Consider the following 20,441-nt stretch of genomic DNA (forward strand, 5'->3'; position numbering starts at 1 on the left):
CACACCAAGGAAACCAGAATTGAAAGTGACATGTTTTCCCCCTGTGTTCATTGCAGCACTGTTTCCAATAGCTAGGACATGGAAGCAGCCTAGATGTCCATCAGCAGACGAATGGATAAGAAAGCTGTGGTACATATACACAATGGAATATTACTCGGCTATTAAAAAGAACACATTTGAAACAGTTGTAATGAGGTGGATGGAACTGGAGCCTATTATACAGAGTGAAAGAAGTCAGAAAGAAAAACATCCATATAGTATATTAACACATATACATGGAATTTAGAAAGATGGTAATGATGACTCTATACGTGAGATAGCAAAAGAGACACAGACATAAAGAACAGAATTTTGGACTCTGTGGGAGAAGGCCAGGGAGGGATGATTTGAGAAAATACCATTGAAACATGTATATTACCATATGTGAAATAGATGACCAGTCCAAGTTTGATGCATGAAACAGGGCACTCAAAGCCAGTGCACTGGGACAACCCTGAGGGATGGGATGGGGAGGGAGGTGGGAGGGGGATTCAGGATGGGGGACACATGTACACCCATGGCTGATTCATGTCAATGTATGGCAAAAACCACCACAATATTGTAAAGTAATTAGCCTGCAATTAAAATAAACTAATTAATTTTAAAATTAAAAAACTAGATGTCCATCAGCAGACGAATGGATAAGAAAGCTGTGGTACATATACACAATGGAGTATTACTCAGCCATTAGAAAGAATACATTTGAATCAGTTCTAATGAGGTGGATGAAACTGGAGCCGATTATACGGAGCGAAGTAAGCCAGAAAGAAAAACACCAATATAGTATACTAACGCATATATGGAATTTAGAAAGATGGTAACGATAACCCTCTATGTGAGACAGCAAAAGAGACACAGTCTTTTGGACTCTGTTGCGGGGCGGGGATGATTTGGGAGAATGGCATTGAAACATGTATAATATCATATAAGAAATGAATCGCCAGTCCAGGTTCGATGTAGATGACTGAAAAGGGTTGCCATTCACTTCTCCAGGGGAATTTCCAGACCCAGGGATAGAATCCGGGTCTTCCCCATTGCAGGCAGATTCTTTACCATATGAGCCACAGGGAAGCCTTAAAATTCATAGATAGCACTGAGTTCTACCTACTTCACTAGTTTAAATGAATGCAACTTACCTTTAGCATTATATTCAGAAAAAATACATAAGTTTCAAGTCCCCAGTAATCAAAAATACTAAACTAGATAACCACCGGAAAGATTCTTTTACCAGAGGTAATGCAGTGCATAAAAAGAGGATTTCCAGAACTTGCTGTTAGAACCTAGGCACACACGGACCACACTGACATCAGCCACTCTTCACAACGGTTTGCTCTGCCGACAGTCCATCAGTCAACTCTACTAGCCTGAGTCCAGCAGGAAAGTTCATGGTGCACCAGAGTCACCAGCTTAAGCTGTTACTGTTTTCTCTTCTTTACTGAAAGGCTGTCCTTAGCTAGGATTTACCCATTACAGGCCAAGATGGACACTTTTATTATGCTGTTCTTCAGGCTTTGTCTGAGTCAGCATCTTCTCTCTAGCTTCAGCATGTACAGAAGGATTCCATAGAGAAAAGCTAATTATGTAGGGGTCTTCTATTTTAGGTTGGCCAAACAAATGAGCAATGCACACCTTAACACTGCCAACCACTTTACTTTTCAAAAGCTAAATAGATTTTACACCCAGTATTGCAGTCTCTGGGTTTAGGGGACTTGTTGGATCAATCTTGTAGAAAACTCACCTTGCACACATCAATACTTGCCAAATACAATTATTATTCCGCCTCCACTTTGCAATGGAGAAGGAAATGGCAACCCACTCCAGTGTTCTTGCCTGGAGAATCACAGGGACGGAGGAGCCTGGTGGGCTGCCATCTATGGTGTCACACAGAGTTGGACACCACTGAAGCGACTTAGCAGCAGCAGCAGCCTCTTTGCAAATACTTTCTTCACATCCAGTTCACCTTTTTGTGTTCTCAGTGTGTGCTCAGTCACTCATTCATGTCCAGCTCTTTGCAACCCCATGGACTGTAGCCCTCTAGGCTCCTCTGTCCATGGGATTCTTCAGCCAAGAATACTGGAATGGGTAGCCATTTCCTTCTCCAGGGGATCTTCCCAACCCAGGGATCGAACCCACGTCTCCTGCATTGATAGGCAGGTTCTTTACCACTGAGTCACCTGGGAAGCCCCCAGTTTACATGAGATGAGATCAACTAGCAGGTGAAAGATGGGAATATCAAACACCAAATGTGGACAGTCACCATCTGGGTAGTTATCAGGGATGTAAACTTAAATACACCACCTTGATAGAGTCCATGCCCTACAAACATGACTCCAAACCGCAGATTGATAGGAAGGCAGCACATAGACACCTGGTGACTTCTGCTTCATACTCAAGGTAAAATCCACAAGAAGGAAGTATTCCAAGTAGAAAGGTCCATAAGAAGCATGGATGCCATTTGTGTTGCTGGGGCAGGAGATGTAGGTTTAATTATGGGCAGAGCATTTTGTGGGGAAGAGAAGGCAGCTGTTTATTTGGAGCAGTGTGTGGAGGACCGGTTTTCACATCCCAGCACTGTCTGCTCTTCACCATCAGATCGTTTGCATACAGAACTTGTAAACGTGCTCGGTTTACAAGCAAGCTTCGGGAGTTGGTGATGGACAGGGAAGCCTGGCATGCCGCAGTCCAGGGGTCGCAAAGAGTCAGACACAACTGAACTGAAATGAATTGAAGCATGCTCCAGAAAGGGTGATAACTTGTACTCCAAACAAAGAAATTCAGTGCTCTGTGTCATCAAACTCTTTCATGTTCAGAATTCACTTTACATTGGTGTTTTCAAGGCAGTGCTCCCGGCTGCCCAACGAGCCAGCACTGTCACAGCCCTACAGCATCTCTGGTTGTCTGGCCCCTACAAGCGGGATCTTAGTTCCCCGATCAGGGATGGAACCCTGGAGTAGAAGTACAGAGTTTCAGCCACTGGGCCACCAGGGGAAGTCCCAGACCCACTCTGAACTTTACTTGGCTTCTTCAAGAGCTAAAAAGATGTAAACACCTGGCATTCTGTTCAAAATGGAACATGGTAGTAGTCACCACTCATGAAAAACAGGGAAGGCCCTGAATGACATTGTTTGGAACACAATCCCCAACCCTATCTCCCCCCTACCCCTACCCTCTATAGGAACCCTGCCCCATTACAGAGATAGGAAACTGGGGTGTGGATTCCACAAACCTGAGTTGGCAGCCCTGTGGGATTCTCAGCAAGGGCACTAGGGAGGAACTAGAGAACCAAGGAAAGAATAAGTTGTATTCTTATGAACAAGTGCCAGCCCAGTGAGACTCATCTAGAAACCTGGGGCCCAGCAGGTTCATTGTGGGTAATAAACAGGGGGACTCACTGCCATAGTGCCTCCCAGATCACTAAGCAGGTTCATAAACAGAAGAAGCCTGGAGGCAGAAAGCAGCTGGGCTTGGCTTCCCCCATGCCCTCTATGAGGGCTCTGGTCTAGGCCAGTCTGCACAGCTTGTTGATGACTGCTCTCCTGACCCTTCCAAGCATCCAGGAATTGATGACCCAGAAGAGAGAGTGAATAATAATCAGAATTTTACACAGAGGCTCAGAGAGGTTGTATAAGTTACCCAGAGTCATACAGCCCACTAGTAAAAGACTGGGGTTTCAATGTCAGACGTCTGCTCTTCAAAATACCCCAGCTTCCTGAGACAGCAGCACTTAGACCTACTCCATCACCCGACATGCTGATCCATTTGGCATTTTGGTATCAACAGGTGTGGAAGGAAGACGCCTGTCAGAAGCCACCAGAGTCTATGCCCTGGATTTTGCAGTGAAATGAAGGCAGGTGGGTTGGAGAAAGGAAGCAGCATGTTTGGTAAGGTATTACACAGGGTGGGGCGGCAGAGGGGCACACCGATGGAGCAGTCATTAAGTTGTCTCCCAGGAGACTTGAAGCTCTAAAGAGAGCAGCTCCAAGTGCTTTCTAGGAAAGGAGAATTTTTGAAGGACTTGATGCTACATTTCTCCCTTCCCCTCTTGTCAAACATCTTTTGCTAAACTCTGATTTTTAGCAAAAGCAGGAGTTTTATACTCAGCGTCCCTTCTCACATTAAATATAGCCCTGATTCTTATCTTTCTAGCCCTGGAAGAATTTGACATGTTATTGACATTAGGGAAATCAGTTGAGGAGACAATGTCAGAGACAGATCGTCTGGGCTGAGAGCTTGAAGAAGTTATTTTCAAACAAAACAGCAGCCATAAAAGGGAAATGGGAAGCTGTGTATGAGGAAGCCGGGGAAAGGAAGAGACCAGCTCAGCCCCTCCACCCCTTGCCCAGCAACAGGGGGCAAATACATCACAAGGAGGTGTCAGACAGTCTACACAGAAGGATTCTGAGCTTCAGACCATCACCTGCTTCCAGACATCAAATGAAATCATAGAGCACTTTGAAGACATAAAATATTCAGGGGCCATAAGTGTCATAATTATTGTTACTCTTGTTGCTTAATCAGTGGAGCTGGGTGTCTGTCTTGGGGAGGATACTTTCAGACAGAGGTGAATGAGAAATGTCTTTACTACACATTCAGGCTGTCTTCTCTATATCTGTCAGCTCCCACATAAGAGTCAGACTATAAACAGAGAACAACAGAAGGATGCTGCTGTGTATTCATAACAGCCATCCATCAGGTGTGCACAGCTGCTCACAGCCTGCACAGCATTTCCATTCCCATCAGCTTGCACATCCCCAGCACCGTCCCCTAGTCATGGAGTTGGGACTTGAGTCCTCTCCCCAAGGTCAAGGACAGGACTCGGCCTTCCTGCCTTTGCCTCTGTGACATAAGAACTCTGCCCTCCATATACCCTAAAGTGAAAGTGAAGTCGCCCAGTCATGTCCAACTCCTTGCAACCCCATGGACTGTAGCCCACCAGGCTCCTCCATCCATAGGATTCTCCAGGCAAGAATACTGGAGTGGGTTGCCATTTCCCACTCCACCATATACCCTAAGGAAATCGTAATAGAAAAAGACACATGTACCCCAATGTTCACTGCCACAGTATTTACAATAGCTAGGACATGGAAGCAACCAAGATGTCGATTGACAGAGGAATGGATAAAGAAGATGTGGTATATACATATATAGAATGGAATATTAGTTATAAGAAGGAACACATTTGAATCAATTCTAATGAGGTGGATGAACCTAGAGCCTATTATACAGAGTAAGTCAGGAAGAGAAAAACAAATATCGTGTATTAACGCATATATGTGGAATCTAGGAAGATGGTACAGATGAAACTATTTGCAGGGCAGCAGTAGAGATGCAGACAGAGAGAATAGACATACGGACACTACCCACAGGGGGAAGCAGCCGAAGATCCAGCCACCCACTCACTAGGGTGGGCAAAGGAGAGACAGAGACAGTGTGTCCTTGATGACCATCCCGGGACCCTGAATCAGCCAACCCCAGAGCCTGTGCTAAGTTCAGCTTCTCAAGACATGAGATGATAGATGTCTTTATTGCATAAGCGGCTGTGGGTCAAGTGTTCTGCTTCTTGCCGAGAGCATCCTGATTAATTCAGCTCCTGGCAGGCAGCAGCTGGACATATCTGAGCTGTCCATTCAAGCAGCCGAAATCCAAACTAATAAAAGCAGTTAACACAGACTGCATGCACTATGCCAGGCTCTCTGCCAAATGGTTTATATGGATTATTTCTATCATTCCTCATAGCCGTCCTATCAGATGGTTACTTACGGGGAAGATTCATTTACAGATGTGGAAACTGAGGAAGAGACTGTTTAAAAAACTCCTTCAAAGATAGTGACAGAACCAGAATATGAATCCAGGAATCTGACCCCAACATTTACGGTATCAAAGTCACACTGAGATGCTGCGTGTTGAAGACTTGTTGTTGTTCAGTTGCTAAGTTGTGTCTCACTCTTTTCGACCCCATGGACTACAGCATGCCAGACTTCCCTGTCCTTCACCATCTCCTGGAGTTTGCTTAAACTCATTGAGTCCATTGAGTCAATGATGCCATCCAACCATCTCATCCTCTGTTGTCCCCCTTCTCCTCCTGTCCTCGATCTTTCCCAGCATCAGGGTCTTTTCCAATGAATCAGCTATTCGCACCAGATGGCCAAAGTATTGGAGTGTGTTGAACCCTGCTGGTGTTCAAACAGGCCCTCCTCCTTCAAGAAGGGTGGGGCTGAATTTGGTCAATAGGTTTTTACCATCCAGGACAATGTGTTCATATCCACCAACCAAGGTACTAACCCATCCTGAAAGCATCTGCCAAGAAAGAAATGCCAACTTCCCACTGGAGGATCAGTGGTAGGGCTGGCAGCCTCAGGTGGGGCTTCTGGTCAGCCTCAGAGATCTTGAATATGTCCTATTCTCAGAGGGAGGTGGGGCCCAAGGAAGAAGCAGTTGGTTATCTTTTCTGTTCAGATTCTCCTGCCCTGTGAACTACACTGCAGTAACCCCAGCTGCAAATCAGGACCCATCTGCTCATTTTAAATTCACCTGGACAGGAGCAGGGGATTTAAATGGCAACTCCTCATGTTCCAGTCACTTTACAGGGCTCATCTCTGCTTCCTTTAGTTCTTGAAATGCAGAAATTCTGCATAGATTTTAGAGAGGACTGTGTTTTAAAAATTGAACAGGTATAAAATATCAGCCTTCATACATACAATACATAGACTTTGTCCAGATGAATTCCAAACTCCAGGGCCATAATATAAAGTCAATTCAATCAGTTAATGAAATAAGAAAAAAAATGTCAGCCAGATTTTGTTGTTTTTTTGTTTTAATTTATATAGATAACTAGTCTGTAGACTTTACTTTTCTTTTCCTTTTTAAAAAATTTTTATTGAAATATAGTTGACTTATAATGTTGTGTTAGTTTCAGGTGCACAGCAAAGTGACTCAGTTATATATGTATGTGTGTGTATATATATATATATATAGTTCTTCCTTCTTTACATTCTCTTCCATTTTAGGTTATTAACAAGATATTTAGTAGAGTTCCCTGGGCTATACAGTAGGTCCTTGTTGGTTAATGATTTTATATATAGTGTTGTTGTTTTTCAGTCGCTTAGTCATGTGCATATTTAATTTATTTATTTACATAAATTTTACTTTTCAGCTTCCTATTCTAGCTAGGGCTTTCCCTGGTTGCTCACATGGTAAAGAATCTGTCTGTAATATGGGAGACCTGGGTTCAATCCTGGGGTTGGGAAGATCCCCTGGAGAAGGGAATGGCTACCCACTCCAGTATTCTTGCCTGGAGAATCCCATGGACAGAGGAACCTGGTGAGCTATAGTCCATGGGGCTGCAAAGAGTTGGACATGACTGAGTGACTAACACACACACATTCTAGCAAGTAGCTAAAAGCATGGTAACATGTCTATTTATTTAAAATATGTATATATATATATATATATATGTATGTATAGACACACAGCCACATCTGCTCCTAATATGCTCACAGTCTCAAAATCTTTGTGACATTTTCCTTGATCCCAGAATATGTATGCTTTTGACAAATACTGAATGAGATTCTGTGTTAGCCAGGGCTTGTGTTAGGCATCAAGACTCTGCCACCCTGGGCAGAGTGATGCAGTTTCGGCATCACCTGAAAGCTGTCTAGAAACACAGCATCTCAGCCCTACCCCAGCCCTGCTGACTCAGACTCAGGTGGCTCCACTTCATTGCTCTAGAGGATAAGATGAGTTCAGACACTAGAGGAAGAGAGGAACATGAAACTGGGGACTTGCAATCCGCAGTGCTAACTGCCATGAGGGAATCAAGCTAAGCAGGTTCTGAATGTCCAGAGGAGGGATGTGCTGGCTCTGAGATGTCAGGCAAGGCTCCTGGCAGGAAGTGAACCCGAGCTGGCCACAGTGGAGTGGGAGGTGCCCTCCTGAGAAGATACGGGCAATGGTTCACAAGAAGAGGAGCCCCTGGGACTTCCCTAGTGGTCCAGTGCCTAAGACTCTGTGCTCCCAATACAAGGAACCCAGGTTCGATCCTTGGTCGGGGAACTAAGAGCCTGCATGATGCATTGCAGGGCCAAAAAAAGTCTCTGGAGGCTCCTGGATGCTCATCTCTGACAATACAAACAACAGTCCCTAGAGAAAGGCCAGACATGGTGGGGTGCAAGGAAAATGGCTTGGCTACCCCATGCACAAGAAGCTTCCACAAAGGGACCCTGTTACGACTTCTCCAGCAGTCCAGTGGCTAAGACTCCATGCTCCCAGTGCAGGGGGTCTGAGTTCCATCCCTGGTCAGGGAACTAGGTCCCACATGCTACAGCTGAGAGTTCACATACTGCAACTAAGACCTGGCGTGGTCAAATAAATAAGTAAAGATAATCTTTCTTTTTTTTTTTTTTTTTAAGAAGAGGGTCCCCCATTGAAAGAGTGATGCTATCTAGGACATTTTCCACATCCAAAGCCTTGGTGGTAAACACTAGCAATGATACTCTTTAGGCAACAATGGCCTTTGCATACCACAGATAGAGAGGGGACTTCATTTGCATCTCTGAACCTGGGAAGCATGGATGAGTAGCGGTAGAAGGCTGTGTGTACACCAATAGAGATGTGGTCCCTGTGATTGGCCCTAATGTTCTCATTTTCACTAATAATCATGTAGTTTGCGCATGCTCCTTGGGTAATCCTTCATCGCACCTTAGTAGGACGCAGGCACATCTGAGTCCCCTATAGAAGAAGCAAATGAGATAAAAAATGCCTCTCTTTTGACCCATCACATGGAAGAGATCATTGACACCAAGTAATATCATTTCTGGTACCTTCCAGGAAGGCACACTGGCATAGGACTGACATCAGAGTCAATGGACTCAGCCTGAGACTGAACAGGCTCTGTGAGCAGCCTGGAGGTGATACGTCACAAACTGTGATGTGGGAGGTAGATGAAGTTGACATTGTGGGGGCGGCGGGGGGCGGGAGGGTGAGGAGGTCTGCTGTATGCCTAGGGCTGTGCTAGGTGCCTTTCTTTTTTAAAACTTATCTTTTTATGGCTTTGCGGAATCTTCATTGCTGCACATGGACTTTCTCTAGTTGTGGCGAGCAGGAGCTACTCTAGTTGTGGTGCGTGGGCTTCTCATTGCAATGGCTTCTACTGTTGCAGAGTACAGGCTCTAGAGCACATGGGCTTCAGTAGGTGGGCTCAGTAGTTGCAGCTCCCAGGACCTATAGTACAGACTCAATAGTTGTGGCACATGGGCATAGTTGCTCCACAGCACAGGGAATTTTCCTGGACCAGGGATTGAACCCATGTCTCCTGCATTGGCAGGTAGATTCTTAACCATTGGACCACCAGGAAAGTCCCACTAGTTGCCTTTCTTTCTGTGATCCTCACAGCATCCCTGGGTGTCACTTCCCCTCATGACAAATAACAAATCAGAGGTGAGGAAGCCCTCTGTTGGTGCCTGAATCAGACTCCAAACTTCTCCTTCTCCACTCCTGACTATTTCTCACCAAAGGTACTCCCTCCCCTAAAGATTTCTTTTTCCTTCTGCATCCATTTACATCTCTGTTCCTCCCCTTCTCTCTCTCAGCTTCCCTCTCCCGGCCCCCAGACTCTGCATTTCAGGCTTTCAATAACAGTACTCATCACCATGGTGCCCATGGGTCCCGCAGACATCCCATTAGTGCATGCTTCAAGATGCATTTAAATCTACAATTCTACTGCTGGTTATTTTCTGCCTTTTAAAAGCCTTGATCTTGATCTGCACATCAGGTCTTTTCTGTCTTGCAACCCTCTTTCTGAGAGACACTGTGGGGCTTTTACCTCTAACATCCTGTATCTTACTTTCTAGCAAATCCTTAATTTGCAGTTTCCCCCTCAAGGACACATGGGAAGACTTACGGGACCCTAATACTGGGAGGGTAGCAATGCTGAAGCAGGGCCAGGGTGGAAGTGAAACAGGCAGGGGGCTGAAACCACGTGGCCTGGGGGAGAAAAGCTAGTGAGAGCTTAAATGGTGGTGAAGGAGGACACCAAGGTGGTTCATATAAAGACCGTGCCCAACGTCCAATACAAGAACAAAGTTTCAACACAAAAGAGATGAACGAGTTACTTGAGGCAAGTTGTTCCAGAGTTATCCTTTTATGCAGTGCCACGGACAGTTTCTGCAAGTGGAACTTGAAGGAACCTGCAGATCTGATTACATATGGCTTCAAAAGCTCTTTCCCCAGGTACGGAAAGCTGGATGGCCCACCCATAGGCAACACTGCCTATGGTTTGAAACATAATTTTTCTGTCTAATCCTCCTTGCATGGTTTAATCAAAACAACAAAGGCAGAATGCTGCTCCGCTTCTTCTAAGAGCCCTGGTAACCATTTTCTGAACCTTCTTTGGGTGCATCTGTTTTTGTATTTTGTGGAATAAAGAGAAACATATTCAGACTTCACAGCAGGGTGGATTATTTTCACCTACAAACTAAGGAAGAATGATCTTCTCCCTTCATACACCCCTACACTGATGGCTAAGCACCTACTGTCAAGTCAGTGGCAAGAGAGAGAAGTAGTCTAGAACAGGGTCACAAACCTTCTGTAAAGGTCAGAGAGTAAGTAGTTGAGGCCACAGACACATGGTCTTGATCACAATTACTCAATCCCACAGCTGCAAGAAAGCAACCATAGATAAACTATAATTGAATGAGCGTAGCTGGGTTTCGGGAGAAGGCAATGGCACCCCACTCCAGTACTGTTGCCCGGAAAATCCCATGGATGGAGGAGCCTGGTAGGCTGCAGTCCATGGGGTCGCTAAGAGTCGGACACGACTGAGCTACTTCACTTTTCACTTTCATGCATTGGAGAAGGAAATGGCAACCCACTCCAGTGTTCTTGCCTGGAGAATCCCTGGGACGGGGGAACCTGGTGGGCTGCTGTCTATGGGGTCGCACAGAGTCGTACACGACTGAAGCGACTTAGCAGCAGCAGCAGCAGCAGCTGGGTTTCACCCACTCCAGTGTTCTTGCCTGGAGAATCCCTGGGACGGGGGAGCCTGGTGGGCTGCTGTCTATGGGGTCGCACAGAGTTGGACACGATTGAAGCAACTTAGCAGCAGCAGCAGCAGCAGCAGCTGGGTTTCAATATTTGAATTTCATATAATTTTCACATATCATAAAATATTATTCTCCCTTTCCTTTTTTGCTGTTTAGTCTCTAAGTCATGTCTGATTCTTTTGTGACCCTGTGGACTGTAGCCCACCAGGCTCCTCAGTCCACAGGATTTTCCAGGTAAGAATACAGAAGTGGGTTGTCATGCCCTCTGGGTTGGGATCTTCCCAACCCAGAGATTGAACCCCTGTCTCCTGCATTGGCAGGTGGCTTTTACCACGGAGCCACAGTTTTTTTAACTGTTTCAAAATGTAAAGTACAGTCTAGCTCATAGGCCAACAAAAGCAGGCAGCAGGATGGATTTAGACTTTGGGCCATAGTTTGGCAAACCCTGACTTAGTCCCACCCCTCTGATGACCTACAGGGGTAGGATGGAGGGGTGGGAGAAAGAGTCAAGAGGGAGGGGATGTATGTATTTGTATACATATAGCTGATTCACTTTGCTGTACAGCAGAAACTAATTCAACACTGTTAAGCAAGTATACTCCGATTTTAAAAACTAATCTACTTCCCAGGATATTAGATGTTCTCCTACTATCAGTGGTTCGTAATCCTATAGGCAAATCAGAATCACCTATGGTTCTTTTATTTAAAATAAAAAATTATAAGGGCCAAAGCTTTTCAAACCTACCTAACTAGAGTCTCAAATTAGAGGATTATTCTCTGGAATTACAATCTCATAATTTAGTGATAATATTTAGAAATAATATTTATATTTCTTAATAGTATTTAGAAATACTACAAATTATTGAATCCCTTACTGATGGACATTTAGGTTGGTTCCAGCTCTTTGCTATGATTGTAAAAAACTGTAGCAAACATCATTGTACATGTATTATCCAATTGTGTCCTTAGGATAAATTCCTAGATTTTTAATTGCTGAACCAAAGAGTATAAAAATTTCCAAGTTTCAGCTGTAGCAGATGATGTTGTGAGTTTGCATTGTAAGACACAAAACACAATCCTCTGCTCCAAACTAAAGCTCCATTAAACCTTGGTGTATTTAAAAAAAAAAAAAAAGTGATAAGGGACTTTCCTCATGATTCGGTGGCTAAAACTCCAAGATCCCAATGCAGAGGTCCCAGGTTCCATGCCCGGTCGGGGAACGAGAGCCCACATGCCACAACTAAAAGGTCCTATACATAGCAGATAAGACTTGGTGTAGCCAAATAAATAAATAATTTTTTTAAAGCTTTTAAAAAAGTGATAAGAATCTTGATGGAAGAAAATGAGAGATTAATACATAACCGTAGGCAGGGCTAGAGCTGTGGCCCTTCTGGGCTCCAAGGACATTAATACAAGTAGCCCATATTCAGCTTCAATAGTGGGCTGATGTGAGGCCTGTGAAATCAGGAGCTGGAATAGAATGAGGTGGGGCTCCCTCACTCAAGAACAAATATTGAAAGAAGCTGGCCCAGCTTCCTGGCTGTATTCAACATTAAGCTGCTGCCCAAGGTAGCAGCATTGGTAAAGAATTCGTCAGCAATGCAGGAGATGCAGGTTCGATCCCTGGGTCAGGAAGATCTCCTGGAGGAAAACTGGCAACTTGCTCCAGTATTCTTGCCTGTAGAACCCCATGGACAGAGGAGCCTGGCAGGCTAAAGTCTACGGGGTCTCAAAGAGTCAGACACAACTAAGTGACAAAGCGTGGTATGGCATGGCAAGGTAGCAGAAGGAATCAGACATTTACGCAGGCAGAACTTGGCCACACTACCCATCGGCTCCAGAACTGACTCTGAAGCATCCCTGTGAGACAGAAGCCCCAAACTTCTATCATAAGTCCTAGTGTTGAGTTGTGAAGCCTAGTTCAGTATAAAACTTCTAGACATAAAGAAGGCGAGTAGGAGAAAAAGAACAAAAAAGGCCAAGAATGGCTCCTCCTCATGAACCATACACTACAGTTGTGAGTCATATGAGGACAACTGATGCCATAAAAGACAGACACTGAACACACCTCGGAGATCATTCAGTTCAGAGAAATTTAAGATAATAAAGCAATTTTTTAAAAAAAAAAAAAAAGCCAGTAAGGAATGTGTGGTTAATATTATCAAAAAAAAACAATAGAAGTTATAGTTGCATATTTTAAACATTGAGATAAAGATCAATTTTGGATATAAGTTAAAATTTTAAAGAAAAAGAAACTCAAGGTATAATTTACACGTTAGCAGAAGTGAGAGAAAGAAAGAGAGAGATGGAGAACAAAGAAAACTTTACCAATCCAAGAGAAGACAGGAAAGGAGAAACTAATAAATATACCACACTATAGAAAATGAGATAGAAGAAGTAAATATATGTCACCCCAAAAACAGAGAAAATGTAAACTCATTGGACCCATATATTTAAATCAGATACTATCAATTGGACTTTTTACTTCAATTTTGTACTGATGAAAACAGACATTTACAATCTAACACAACGGACTTCCCTGATGGTCCAGTGGTTAAGAATCCTCCTGCCAATGAAGGGGACACAGGTTCGACCCCTGGTCCAGGAAGATTCCACATGCCTCGGGACAGCTAAGCCTGCATGCCAGTAGACTAGTGAACTGTTAAGAGATTTTAAATGGTCATTGGAGATCTCTCCTGTTAACAAGATTCAGCTTAAATGTAGATTCCCCCCAGTCCCTCTATAAAAACAAAAGAAAAACCCATAGACAACATCTTATAAAAACTAGCTGATAACAGGAATCCCCATGAGGTCCAGTGGTTAGGACTCTGCATTTTCACTGCTGTGGGCCTGGATTCAATCCCTGGTTGTAGAACTAAGATCCCACAAGCCTCAGTACAGCCAGAAAAAAGAAAACAAAACAAAAAACTAGCTGATAACATTTCCAAGAACTTCAGAATAAGGGCAGGTGGGGGCAGTCAACAAGAGTCTTACGGCTGTGTATGCAGCCCAGGGGCACATGAATGGATTAAGAAATGAGAAATCTAGAAATGCCCTACCTGTGCTCACTTCTAAATGGAAGGAACCCTCAGATGAGGACTCAGCTAGCCAATATGAGGACAACGATCAACAGGAGTGGCCGTTTTCAGGGTCTAATGTGTGAGTTGTCCAAAGATGGTGACAGAAGTTCTAGAGCGATTGGTCAGGCAGAAATCTCAAGGAAAGGAGACAGCCCGGCACCAAGGACATTCTGCTAGGAGTGAAACACAAGTGGGTCGGGACAGGAATGCTGAAGGCTGAAGGAGAAGGAAGGTTCAGATATTACCAGGGGAGGGATCTAGAGAGATAGACCTCAGAAAGGAGAATTCAATATAAGAAAGCCATTTACACAATCATCCTATTAATAGAATGAATTAAAAGATCATCAGTATAGATTCTGAAAAGAAAATTTAATACCCAGCTTAAAAACTCTCAATAAAATAAAAACTGAGGGATATTTCCTGAAAATGATATACAGAGCTCAACCTAAAACTGCTATCTCACTTACACAGAAATTACTAGCAAGAATTCTTAATCATATTTGTTAATCTATGTATTAGTTGGGTAAAATCATAACACTTTTACTTTCACTAACCAACAGAAATTTAGTTTTTCCTTCAATTATGAATGTAGGTAATAAACCACAGTGGTATTAGAATTACCTATGGCTTGGTCACTAACAGAAATCATAGGTATTTTCATGTCATAGTACAGTGGTTGCAGGAACATCAAAATAGTATTTATGCCTCTCATTGCTTTGAAATCACGGTATTTATTAAGCCTGCCACTATATCTTATATTTAGTGCAGTAATAATATTTCAATAACTACTTCATTAGTTTCCTTTGCAATCCTATGCATTTGATTTTATGCATTTAAACTCTTGATTCAGAGAAGGGTGTTCATAAACTTCACTTGACTGCCAGACAGGTTCAATACACAAAAGAAGAGTTATGAAAGTCCTGCATTTGTCACTTCCTAATAAAATTAGCAACAAAACACCAATGTCCACCATCTCCAGGGGTGCAAAGGATTCTCAGGCCAGTAATCTGGCAAATTTGCAAATAATAATCAAGCCCAGCATCATCTGATCGTCCCCTGTACACACACACACACAGATACTCAATTGTTATTTCTTGCAAAATGAAAAACTAGGGCAGGGAGATGAAGACTGAGAAAGGGATGGAGCTTCCCTATTGGCTCAGGGTGAAGAATCTTCCTGCCAATACAGGGGACATGGTTCGATCCCTGATCTGGGAAGATTCCACATGCCGGGCAGCAACTAGAGCCTGGGAGCTGCAACTACTGAGTGCTGAGGTTCGCATACCCTAGAGCCCGTGCTCCTCAACAAGAGAAGCCACCACAATGAGAAGCCCACACACCACAACTAGAGAGTAGCCCCCACTCGCCACAACTAGGGAAACGCCCATGCAGCAACGAAGACCCAGCACAGCCAAAATAGATAAATAAAAAAATTTTTTTTAAAGGAAGGGGAGAATTCATCCCCAGAAGGAAGCAATCCTTCTGCCCCAACACTGGCAGATTCCTCAACGGAGGGCTGCAAGATGCTCCAAGAGAATCCCAACCAGGCCTAGCAGGAGCTGCAGGTGGGATCTGGGAACAAGGCTGCTACCCCCACCCAGTGCCCAGTGCATGTCGGGATCTAGCTGAGGACCCCGCAAAGAGGTACCAGCATCCACTCCTCTTCTACTTCTCCTCTGGCTCTGCTTGCTCCCTTGGACTCCTGAACACGCTCTGGTGCCCTGGCAGACATGGCAGCCTGACCTTGAACTTCTGTCCTTCTGTCTGGAACCCTGAATCCTTATCTGGCTTCAACAAACCCTATCCCCCAAAAATGGGAAGAGAAGGGGTTGGGGTCTGTCCTGGGCTACCAGGGGCTCACTGGAACCAGAGGTCATGATGTTGAAATCAACCTACCAATGAAGATGACCATTGCTTAGTGAAGTGTTGTAAACCTCAGGTTTTCAGAGTATCAAGCAGCTATAAACAATATATTTAGGGAGTTATGAAGACAGGAGAGGTGGAACAAACATCTTCACCTGAAGGCATTTAAGTAATATATGAAAATACATGCACTCAAGTCAGAGAAGGAGAAATATTGTATGACATCCCTTATAGGTGGAATCTAAAATGAAATGATACAAATGAACTTACATACAAAACAGAAAGAGACACAAAAACTAAGAGAATAAACTTATGGTTGCCGGGGGAAAGGGATAGTTAGAGAGTTTGGGATGGACATATCCATACTGCTATATTTAAAATGGATAACCAGTAAGGACCTATTGTGTAGTACTGGGAACTCTGCTCAAGGTTTTGTGGCAGCCTGGATGGGCGGGGAGTTTGGGGGAGAATGGATGCATGTATATGTATGGCTGAGTCGCTCTGCTGTGCACCTGAAACTACCACAACGTTGTTAATCAGCTATGCTCCGGTACAAAATTAAAAGATTTTAAAAAATATGTGTGCTTCACAAAGTCAAACCAAGTGAATCTGCAGTTTTTATTCAGCCCTGAGGGCCATCAGTGTGCAACCTACACCAATATGTGCTGTAAATTACTCAGTTCAGTTCAGTCGCTCACTTGTGTCTGACTCCTTGCAACCCCATTAATCACAGCACGCCAGGCCTCCCTGTCCATCACCAACTCCCAGAGTCCACCCAAACTCATGTGCATTGAGGTGGTGATGCCATCCAGCCATCTCATCCTCTGTCGTCCCCTTCTCCTCCTGCCCCTAATCCCTCCCAGCATCAGGCTCTTTTCCAATGAGTCAACTCTTCTCATGAGATGGCCAAAGTATTGGAGTTTCAGCCTCAACATTAGTCCTTCCAATGAATACCCAGGACTGGTCTCCTTTAGGATGGACTGGTTGGATCTCCTTGCAGTCCAAGGGACTCGAAAGAGTCTTCTCCAACACCACAGTTCAAAAGCATCAATTCTTTGGTGCTCAGCTTTCTTCACTGTCCAACTCTCACATCCATACATGACCACTGGAAAAACCATAGCCTTGACTAGACGAACCTTTGTTGGCAAAGTAATGTCTCTGCTTTTGAATATGCTATCTAGGTTGGTCATAACTTTCCTTTCAAGGATTAAGCATCTTTTAATTTCATGGCTGCAATCACCATCTGCAGTGACTTTGGAGCCCAAAAAAATAAAGTCTGACACTGTTTCCACTGTTTCCACTGTTTCCCCGTCTATTCCCTGGAAGTGATGGGACCAGATGCCATGATCTTCGTTTTCTGAATGTTAAGCTTTAAGCCAACTTTATCTCTCTCCTTGTTCACTTTCATCAAGAAGCTTTTTAGTTCCTCTTCACTTTCTGCCATAAGGGTGGTGTCATCTGCATATCTGAGGTTATTGATATTTCTCCCAGCAATCTTGATTCCAGCTTGTGCTTCTTCCAGCCCAGCATTTCTCATGATGTACTCTGCATATAAGTTAAATAAGCAGGGTGACAATATACAGCCTTGACGTACTCCTTTTCCTATTTGGAACCAGTCTGTTGTTCCATGTCCAGTTCTAACTGTTGCTTCCTGACCTGCATACAAATTTCTCAAGAGGCAGATCAGGTGGTCTGGTATTCCCATCTCTTTCAGAATTTTCCACAGTTTATTGTGATCCACACAGTCAAAGGCTTTGGCATAGTCAATAAAGCAGAAATAGATGTTTTTCTGGAACTCTCTTGCTTTTTTGATGATCCAGCAGATGTTGGCAATTTGATCTCTGGTTCCTCTGCCTTTCGTAAAACCTGCTTGAACATCTGGAATTTCACGGTTCACATATTGCTGAAGCCTGGCTTGGAGAATTTTGAGCATTACTTTACTAGCATGTGAGATGAGTGCAATTGTGTGGTAGTTTGAGCATTCTTTGGCATTGCCTTTATTACTCAGTCCTGAGCAAACAAGCTGTGCCCCAAACTATGGCTACATACACGGCAGTCTCTGTACACCATAATCTGGACTATTTGTCCCCTGCCAACCCCAGGGAAGCCTGGGGGCTGCCCACTGCCATCTCAGATTCCTTGTTTCTTGTACTCACCAGCTCAGCTGCTAAGCAGCCTCACAGCTGGGGTCTGGGTAATGACCCAGGTCACCACACTCTCCTCAGAGTCCTCAGGGCCCCTCTTCTCAAAGGCATGCATAATACCACTGCTATCACCAAGGAGAATATCTGGCCAAAGAAGGTGGCATGGAGAATCTAAATATAGTTATCAGACACATGCAATTTCTCCATTGAATAGAGAATATAGCATCTGGAAATTTCTAAACTCTTGGCATAGAATATATGATTGTGGACTTCATTCATGAACCAATTCTTTTACATAATTCATGCTTATTTAAAAATATCCTTGTCACCTGACAGCCTACAGAAAGGTAGGTTGAGTAGAAAATTATTAATAGCATTAGCACTGCCTGCAAATTGCAGGTTTTAATAGCTCTAGTCACAGCCTCAGAAATAACCAGAGAAGATCATATTAAGGAACTGGAGCAACCCTAAAGGACGAACAGAAAGGGAGACATGGCTGCTGCTGCTGCTAAGTCTCTTCAGTCGTGTCCGACTCTGTGCGACCCCATAGATGGCAGCCCACCAGGCTCCACCGTCCCTGGGATTCTCTAGGCAAGAACACTGGAGTGGGTTGCCATTTCCTTCTCTGAGAGACATGGCAGTGCTTACCATTTACATGGGCTTCCCAGGCGGTGCTAGTGGTGAAGAATCAGCCTGCCAGTTCAGAAGGCATAAGAGACCAGGTTCGATCCCTGTGTCAAGAAGATCCCCTGAAGGAGGAAATGGCAACCCACTTCAATATTCTTGCCTGGAGAATCCCATGGACAGAGGAGCCTGGCGGGCTACAGTCCATGGGGTTCAAGAGTCAGACATGATTAAGCAACTGAGCTGCATGCACCATTTCCACAACAGTCTGCTATTTACAAAGGGCTTCCATGCACATTATCCACCATGATGCTCACAGGCGATGTGTGGAGGGCTTATTATCCCGGATCCAGAGGTGAAGAAACCCAGGTCTGCAGTGGTTCTCTCAACACCCCAACTGGTAAGTTCCAAAGCCAGGAGTTGAAGCTGGATGTGTTGGCTCCACCTTCAATGGCTCAGCAAACTTTTCCTATAAAAGACCAGACAGTACATATTTTTTAGGCTTTGAGGTCATGGGTCTCTTTTTTGTAACAAACATGTCATCCTGTCTGTTTGTTACAATCCTCTTGCATTGCTAGGTGGATTCTTCACCACTAGTGCCACCTGGGAAGCCCATGTAAATGGTAAGCACTGCCTTGTCTCCCTTTCTGTTCAGCCTTTAGGGTTGCTCCAGTTCCTTAATTTGATCTTCTCTGGTTATTTCTGTGACTGTGACTAGAGCTATGTCTGTTTAGAAAGAGACTCACAGCCTTGGAGAATGAACTTAAGGTAGGCGGGGAAGGCAGGGACAGGATATTTAGGAAGTTTGGGATGGACATGTACACTCTGCTATATTTAAAATGGATAACCAACAATGACCTATTGTATAGCATAGGGAACTCTTTCCAATGTTATGTGGCAGCCTGGATGGGAGGGGAAGCTTGGGGGAGAATGGGTACTTGTATATGAATGGTTGAGTCCCTTCCTGTTCACCTGAAACTGTCACAACATTGTTAATCAGTTAATCAAAATAAAAAGTTTAAAGAAAAATTATATTGTTACATCTGCCAAAACTGCCAAAGACACTGTGTAAACAAATGGGTGTAACCGTGTGTCAATTAAGCTTTATTTACAAAAACAGGCAGAGGGCTGAATTTGGCCCTGACTAGTTTGATAGGGGCTTCCCTGTTGGCACAGAGGTAGAGAATCCACCTGCCAATGCAGGAGACATGGGTTCGATCCCTGGGTTGGGAAGATACCCTGGAGGAGGAAATAGCAACCCAATCCAGTATTTTTGCCCAAGAAATCCTATGAACAGAGAAGCCTGGTGGGCTCCAGCCCATGGGGTTGCAAAGAGTTGGACACAACTTAACAACTAAACAACAACAGTAGTTTGGTAGAGATTCCTGCTCTACCATCTTCAAGCAGCCACTCTTCTTTCTAGTTTCATGAATCAGCTCACAGTTGAACTGGCAGAGAAGTAGGAATGGTGCTGAAAAAACAGGAAGCAGAAAGGAAACTGCTGTGATAAGAGAGTCCCAAGAAATGACATTATTTACAAAAGAGTTTGCTCAGGGTCCTGGGTGTTTGAATGTTAGGGAAGAGATAGGAGAGACAACCTGATGTTCATTGCCATAGCCAATTTGCCCATCAACAGATGCATAGAGAAGACA

General features: G+C 44.2%; 1 pseudogene; it reads right to left on the reverse strand.

Moving 5' to 3' along the window:
• Window positions 1-1,446: 1,446 nt before the first annotated feature.
• On the reverse strand, window positions 1,447-2,713 carry LOC102284660 (AKT-interacting protein-like; annotated as a pseudogene).
• Between the last annotated feature and the right edge of the window lie 17,728 nt (window positions 2,714-20,441).

This window comes from Bos mutus, chromosome 21 (assembly GCF_027580195.1).
Source record: "Bos mutus isolate GX-2022 chromosome 21, NWIPB_WYAK_1.1, whole genome shotgun sequence".
Classification (NCBI taxonomy): domain Eukaryota; kingdom Metazoa; phylum Chordata; class Mammalia; order Artiodactyla; family Bovidae; genus Bos; species Bos mutus.